General features: G+C 34.4%; 1 pseudogene; it reads left to right on the top strand.

Annotated features, from left to right (window-relative positions):
• Positions 1–3,435, top strand: part of LOC104698787 — a 7,452-nt pseudogene extending 4,017 nt beyond the window's left edge.

Raw genomic sequence — 8,814 nt, 5'->3', positions numbered from 1 at the left:
GTAATCTCTTATCGTCTAATGTAAACAATAAGCTAATGTGGGTCGTCGATATAATTAATTATGTAATCTACTTAAAAACAATCCATGTGTATATATGCATGCACCTTGAAGTCCTCCTAATAAAACTTGAAGTCGGTATGGTATGCTATATATATATATATATATATATATATATATATATATATATGTTTAAATATTTTTCATTCTCTTGGAAATTCTCCATTCTTGCGTTAAAGTACTACTAAGGTGGCGTTGAAATGACTAGAATAGATCTTCTGGATGGATGTTGGGCACCTTATCTTGAGCGTGCAGTTACACTGAAACCATGTTACGATTGAGGCGAGGTAGAATGTGCAAACTCTTTATATTAGCAGATCATTCTTTCTTGCACAATTATACTGTTATATAAAAGTAGTTCAATTTCCTCTGTTGATGATGTCATTGCTCCTGCTTGTTTCTAATTTCAGGTGGCAGCTAAAATACTGCAGGACACAGCAATGGGGAAGAAGCGTTCCAAACTCAATGTGAGTAATACAAGCAAGAAAATGTTATCCATACTCTAGATTCATGTAGACAAAAAATATAGTAATTTGTTATTCATTTGTTACTAATCAATGGTATTCATCTTGATAATGTAGCTTAGCGGGGCGATGAGACTTACTGATGCAATAATATTAGGCTTCCAGCTACAGAGAGCTCCAGGAAGAGATCATTTCGTTCCATAATGGTATCAAGTCGCTGGAAACGAAGCTGAAATTCCTTCCGTTGATTAGACACAAAAGTCCTCCAAGTGTGTTTCCTTGTGGATTTGGAAATTTTGAAATGTTACTTAATTGATGGACTCACCTCTTATGTGTGTTTATTAACAGGTTTTTAGAAGGCTTTGAAATTTTTCATGGAGACCACCATGGCCTTTCTGATATAATCCATTTCTTGAATAGTCTGGCAACATTAGCTAAAATAGGAGGCGATCATCAAGAAAGGGAGCATTTGGCTGCTTCTGCACTTTTCAACTGGGAAGTTTGCTCCATTAATTGGATTAATGAAGTTTGTGTGTTTTGAGGGACTAATGAAGTTTGTCTGGCCATTCAGGAGAATATTATTGTTGCGAGAGCACCCGGTAGACTTGATGTAATGGGAGGCATTGCTGATTACTCTGGAAGTCTTGTCTTGCTGGTTAGTTCCTTCTACAAGATTCATCTTTTCGTTGGCATTAATTATTCACCTTTTAACAAAAGAGTGTTTCTTTATTATATGTTAGATGCCTACACGAGAGGCATGTCATGCTGCTATGCAGAGGAATCATCCTAGTAAACAGAAACTCTGGAACCACGCTGAAGCACGACATCATATAAGAGACAATCTCATACTTGAAATTGTATGTTAATTTCTATACTCGCTGGCTCTCTACATTGCTTTCCTCTATAACATTTTTGGAATTTAAGGTTTCATTTGGATCAGAATTGAGCAACAGAGGGCCAACTTTTGATACGGACGTTTCTGATTTTGTGGAAGAGGATGGGAAACCAATATCCTATGAGAAAGCCTCCATTACTTTTCCCGGGATCCATCTTAGAAGTTGGTTCATCTCATTCTCCCCATTTTTCAGATACTTCATCACAAAATCTATGATATAGTATAACATTTGAGTCCATTTCTAGGTGGGCGACATATCTTGCAGGTACAATTCTGGTACTAATGAGGGAGATGGGTGTTCGATTTGAAGACTGCATAAGCATATTGGTAAGAAAACTTTACTTAATTTCATGAACTGCGTTGTATGTAACTCAGTTATATACACTCTTTTAGGTTTCTTCAACAATTACTGAAGGTAAAGGAGTATCTTCCTCTGCTTCAGTTGAATTTGCTACCATGTCTACTGTCGCTGCTGCTCATGGTCAGTACTTACTTCTCCGCGATAACTAATTTAATGAGTTAAAGATTCATTTGAGCTGATTGTGCGAAGGGCTTGAAATATCTCCGCGAGATGTCGCTTTGCTTTACCAAAAGGTGGATAATTACGTTATTGGAGCTCCTTGTGCAGTGATGGATCAGATGGCTTCTGCTTGTGGAGAAGCTAACAAGCTTCTGGCTATAATCTCTCAAGTACTTTCTCTCTTCATTTTCTTTAAAAACATGATTCTCTTAAATGAGTATTAACAAGGTTGTCTACTCGCTGCAGCTAGCTGAGATACTAGGACTTGTTGAAATACCGTCTCACGTTCGATTTTGGGTCGATTCCGAAATACGACACAGGTGAGGCTGTACATTTTTTGTTTAGAAAATGCAAGAGAGGATCTTATATTTTTTTTCTTAACACATCCGTTAATCTGCAATGTCGGTGGTTCAGACTATGGTTTTATGAGGATATGAGCTTTTCTTGGTAAGACAATGATAAAGTCTTTTGCATCTTCCTTTGCTGAAGCCAACTCAGAAGAGGCTGAAGAGGAGAGCTCAAAGTTGATTGAATCTGATGCTTCGTTGGATTACTTGTGCAACATTTCTCCTCATAGGTACTATAGATCCCTCTTATGTATATATATAACATATGTGTTACTCAATTAGAGCATATCGATATTATCAATCTTTTGCAGATTTCAAGCTTTTTACACAAGTAAGCTGCCACAGTCTATCATCGCAGCAGAATTCATCAAAAAGTATGGTGATCATGGGGATTCTGTCACAACCATTGACAGAAAAAGTACATACGACATAATGGCGCCGACTAGACATCCAATATATGAGAATTTTCGTGTCCAGGTGAGCTAATCTAATTGTATGTATAATGACGATGTTAACTTATAGTAGTGGGGTATCTAAGAAAATGTTTTCTCTCTCTCTCTCTCTCTCTCTTAGGCTTTTAAGGAATTGTTGACAGCAACTCCTTCAGAAGAACAAGTCACAGGTCTTGGGGAGCTTATGTACCAAGTAAATTAATATTTTTACAAAAAAAAAAACCGGTTCTTATGATCGAGTTTCTGCTAGTTAGTTAACTGTGAATTCCGTGTTTACTTGGTAGTGCCACGACAGTTACTACACGTGCGAGATTGGCTCTGATGGAACAGAAAGATTAGTGAAATTAGTGCACAATATGGAGAAGTTGAAGAGCTCTAAAACTGAGAATGGGACTCTCTACGGGGCCAAGAATACTGGAGGTGGTAGTGGCGGTACAATTTATGTTATTGGAAGGAGTAGCTTGAGAAGCAGTGAACAGATTTTTCAGGTCAAAAGAATCATAACTTTGGTTGAGCACATGGTTTTTGAGATAGAACCACAAGTTTAACAATAGAAGTTTTCATGAATTTTCAGATTCAGAGAAAGTACAAGGAAGCAACAGGGTTTATGCCGTATGTGTTTGAAGGTTCATCTCCAGGAGCTTGCAAGTTTGAATATTTGAAGATACGCAAGAACTCTGCTTCTACTTCTTCTACTTAATTTATACTTCAGAGACAATTATGTGTGTTACTACTTACTACTTAATAGTAATGGTTAGAACTAAATAAACTCTTCGTTTACCTCTCATTAAAAAAAAAAAAGCCAAAAAGGCTAATCTAGTTCCAACTTTACTATATAAGAAATTATGTGGCAAATAAAAATTTAATTGTGTTTTTTATTATCTCTATATATATATTTTTTCAATACATTTTTTAATTGTGTTTCAACCAGTATTCAAGAAAGCGGTCTAGGCGGCCGCCTAGGCGCCGTCTAGGCGCTAGGCGCTCAACAGACGCCTAGATGACCGCCTAACCCGCTTAAAATTACATACATTTTATTTTAATATTTATTTTTGATTTTTAAATTACATATAATTAAATTATTATGTTTTATATCTATATACGTAATTATAAACATTTATATGTTGTTAATATAACTTAAATAAATGTATTTTTCTTACCGTTGTTTATAATTTATAAATTTTTTCTTTTTATAACATATATTTTAATATAATTATATATATATATATAATGTTTTATGTTGTAAACGCCTAAACCGCCTAAAAACCGTTTAAGCCCCGACTAAGCGTTCTAGGCGCTAGGCGTTGGGTCACCGCCCAGATACCGCCTAGCGCTTTCTTGAACACTGGTTTCAACTTATTTGCAAGGTTATGCCATTAGTATTTACTAATAGTTACCAAAATTCTAAACTCAATTATACGTAACATTTAAAGGATTAGGAAATCTCTTAACCTAATTAAAACAAAAATAGAGAAAAATCCTAAAATACCATCAAAAAAGTTTTTATTTCTCAAATACTACACATCCCTTACTTTTTCATTAATACTTGTAACACCCCAATCCACTATGGATGAATTCCTATTTTGGTGAAAAGAAATACAGCCCATCAAAAGCCCAACTTCTCTAATAAAAAAAAAACCTAAGTGTGTGTATGTATATATGTGTACGTAGCCTCGTTCTCGTCACCACAGCTTTTTGATCATCACTTTCATTGATCTTAACCTGGAAAGTCATAAGAAAATATCGATTCTAAGCCTCAATCATCCCCCATATTTGAAGTTGGAGGTTACATTTATGGTAGTTAATTTGTGTTTCCATCGTGAGAAACGGAGAAGTTTTGTTGATATTCGCGTTTCCACCATTTAACACCGACTTCATTTAGTTGGTTCTAGTGAAGAAGAGGAATTCAGAAATAGTGTCAAGTAGTGGTTTGGGTGATCCATTTCCCGTCGGATCTGAAGGAACCAAATTACGCTTTTGGTGTCGTTGGATAGATACTGCTGCAAGGAAGAAGTAGCATCTTTCGGTTCGTCGTTACGAGTTTGCAATCTCTGATACAAGCTCGAGCTAAATCGGCTGGTACGATCGGTTTCGTCGCCGAACTTCTCGAACCAAAGAACGAGTGGTCAAGGGACAAGCTGCTCAAGCCTCCAAACCACAAACAAACACGTAACTTGGGGAAGGCAATGTGCACCACACGAAGGTTCTCTAGCTATGGAGTTTCGGATCTCAACAAAGCTGAGAATGAAGCGGCTGCACAAACTAGGGCAAGCTTAAGAGAAAGTTCTTATTTTATTTCAACGTGAAAAATAATGATACACACAGTAGCCTTTATAAGCAATTACAAAAAAAAGTAAAAAATAAAGAAAAATATTACAAAAGTAAAACAAAAATACTCTATAATCTAGAGTTTATTGTGCAACAGTTTTAATTGAAATAACTAAATATGGCTAATTAAATCCTGCAAAATCAAAGCAATAAACTCGTTAACGTAAAAATGAAAATAATTCAAAAACTTACCTTCACAGATCGGTAATGAAGGAAAGTCTTCAGCTTGTTTACCAAGCCTTGGTTTTAGACATCCTCCTAGTCTTCATGCATTTTCTATGTTGATCACAAGGAAGTTGTGATCTTGGGCCTGTGAGCCCACCAGTGGCCAAAAGTCACCTTGAACTGAATCGAGGTCATCTCATGGTGGAAGGGGGTGCAACGTCTTCTTCATGTTGGTCTTGAGTTGTTGAGAATATAGCTCGACCAAACGGCTCATGTGGAGGTGGTGATGAGATGACTTGTTCCATGATTTTTTCCACGTACTTGTTGAACTTGTGTTGAAGCACTTTAGCTCGTTGTCTTGTTATGGCTCAATCAAAGACTTGTGGTGTTTCTCGTTTAGATTCTTTGTCCGGTTTTGATGGACCATCCAGTTCAGCTGGGATGTCCTCATCACTTTCACCCTCTTCAAAAGTTTTTGACCTCAAAACTTGATCTCCTACATCAAAACGAGTTAAATAAGTACCAATAAACGTAGGAGTTACGTTAAACTCACCAGGCAAATCAATGCGATACACATTGTTGTTGATCTTTTATAAAACTTTTACGGTCAATCCCTACGAGTTGCTAGCTTTGAACTCTTTTGGTAGGCTAGGGCAAAAAAACCAATAACCGATTAACCGAACCGAAAAATTGGTTTTGGTTCGGTTTTGGATACTTTCAAATAACTAATTAAATAATATATCTTTGAGATATTTGGCAAAATAGACAGTTTTCAAAACATAATTGTAAAAGTAGTACAATCACTATTTACAATTAGCAAATACCACAATTTTTACTGTTTTCTACTGTTCACAAGACTTTTCAACTCTCATCAACATTTAATATTTACAACACATGCCATTGAGTCTTTTATTTTTATTTTATTTTATTTTTCTTCTTTATTATATGCTCCATATAATCTAAAAATAAAAATGCTGACAAATTAAAACAAATTCTAAATTTTTATAGAAAGAAAAAATTCTATGTTTTTTTCTTATAATAGGATATGTATTTTGCTTGTGATTTTAGTTGATAATATTAAATATTTTTTACAAATTTTAGATCCGTACACCTAATTAAGTGTACAAATATCTGTACACACTATTCTGTGTACAGATGTCTGTACACATTATCAAGTGTACAAATGAAAATTGTTTCATTCTTAGGGTTTCAAATGTTTGTACATATGCTTTATACTGCAATGTTTTTATACAAATTACATTTGTAAAGTTAATAATGTGTACAGACATCTGTACACAGAATAATGTGTACAGACATCTGTACACAGAATAATGTGTATAGACATCTGTACACATACTAAGGTATACAGATACAAAATATTTATATAATATATTTAAAAATTATTAAATAAAATTCATATCATATTAGAAAGAAAAAAAATGTATTTTTTTGTATCTAAGAAGTTTTCTAAAAATAGATTATACTAACAATTATTTGAATAATTATGATTGGAGGAAAAAAAAACCTTTATTTCTTACCCACACATACCCATTTTTGTAATTTTCTCACCAAACCTATGCCGCACCATTTCTCCTTATCTCACAAACTCTCTATTACACAACACCCTACTTTTCTAATTTTAAATAGTGAATGTATTAGTTTCCCAATTAAGTTTCAAAAATGTATTAATTTGCTAACAAACCCTATATCTTTTAAGAATCGGTTTCGGTTCGGTTTCGGTTCGGTTTCGGTTAGCAAACGAATAACCAAAATAACCGAAGTAGATCATATATGTTTATGTATATAATACATATATATTTATGATATATATATATATATATATCGTTGTTTCCTTTTCCCGACTTCAACGTTGATACAGTAGCCCTAATTCCCTAGTAATACACATAACACAAACCGGCGACAGACTTCGGCTAAAACTCCATCAATGCCTAAAACATCTTTGACAGAAGAATCAAAGGTAAGGATTCAAATCATCTCTGATTGAGTCTCTCTCTTTTAATTTCTTTAATCGATATGTTATAATTTTTCTTTAAAGTGAACCATTACTACATTAATTTTGCAATTTGCAACTATACAAGTTGTCGTTTATGATCCTTCTATAGAAATATTTTTTGTTCGTTGACCATTGTGTTTGACGCTTTGGCAATTGTGACTATGGCTTTACATATATGTGATCGTACGTGTATACGTGAATAAGTGGTGGGGTAACATGGGTTGTATTATATGTATTTTAATTTGAGAAAAATATTATAAAAATCCCCAAGTTTCAAATTTGGGATAAAAAAATCCCCAACTTTAAAAATATTATTTTAATTACAAATTTTGAGTTAAACTTTCCAAAAAATAACAAACTTTTTATGACTTCACCGTTTTAAACTCGGGGTTAAGTCTCCGTTAAAAATTATATAACGGGATTAACAATCCGTTAACGGCTTCCATTTACCCAAAACTTCAAAATTCCCAAATCAATTTGTAAACAACAAAACAACTTCGTCACATTTATACGAACTCACATTGACGCATCGACGTCAAAGGCATCCATTGTAAGCACTCAAAAAGCTTACGGCTTTGTCACACAAACTATTATTAAGCAAGCAATACAATAAGTCAAGCAATACAGTAAGTCCAACGCAAAATAAAAAAAAAAAGTTGAAAAGGAAGCACCTTTATTAAACAAATCTCGAATCAATTGAAATCGACCCCATAAATTATTTTGCAAAAAGAAGAGATTAGAGAGAAAGAGAATAAAAGATTATCTCTTTTGGCTTTGTTTTGGGGATTATTAATTAAGAGAGATCTTCTCTGCTTCTTTGTCTCTCTCTATCTCTTTCTCTCATGGTTTCTTTCTGGATTCCTCTCTCTCAAGAACCCAAGTGACGTTTGCTTTCAGCTGATTTGTTTCTTCTCTCTCTAGGGGACCTATTTGATTTGTTTCTTCTCTCACAGCGTTGTTTTGTTATTTACAAATCAATTTGGGAATTTTTAAGTTATAAACAATGTTGTTTTGTTGTTTATAAGACGTTGATGTTTTGGGTAAATGGAAGCAGTTAACGGATTGTTAACCTTGTTATATAGTTTTTAACGGTGACTTAACCCCGTGCCTAAAACGGTGAGGTCAAAGAAAGTTTGCTAGTTTTTGGAAAAAGTCAACTCAAAGTTTGTGATTAAAATGACATTTCCAAAGTTGGGGATTTTTTTATCCCAAATTTGAAAGTTGGGGATTTTTATGGCATTTTTCCCATTTTAATTATGATAGAAGTAAGTCTTTGATATAAGAACTGATTTTAACTTCTCATTGTTACTTTGTAGATGGACTCAAGTAATTTTACACAAGAACAAGAAGGACACGAGGAGGCTGAAAACATTACTTAAAGTCCAGCTCCGACAAGTGTCCACAAAGGCAAACGAAAAGGGAAACCTGGTGAAACGACTTCCAAGCCACCACAATAAAAAAAACCAATGAATCCAAGGTCTCCTGTGTGGGATCATTTCACAAAAATTGAAGGAAAGAAAGGCAAGTGCAATTGTAACTACTGTGGAAAGGAGTTGAGTTGTCTTGCAACTT

This window comes from Camelina sativa, chromosome 6, assembly GCF_000633955.1.
Source record: "Camelina sativa cultivar DH55 chromosome 6, Cs, whole genome shotgun sequence".
NCBI lineage: Eukaryota > Viridiplantae > Streptophyta > Magnoliopsida > Brassicales > Brassicaceae > Camelina > Camelina sativa.
This window is presented reverse-complemented; position numbering and strand designations above follow the sequence as displayed.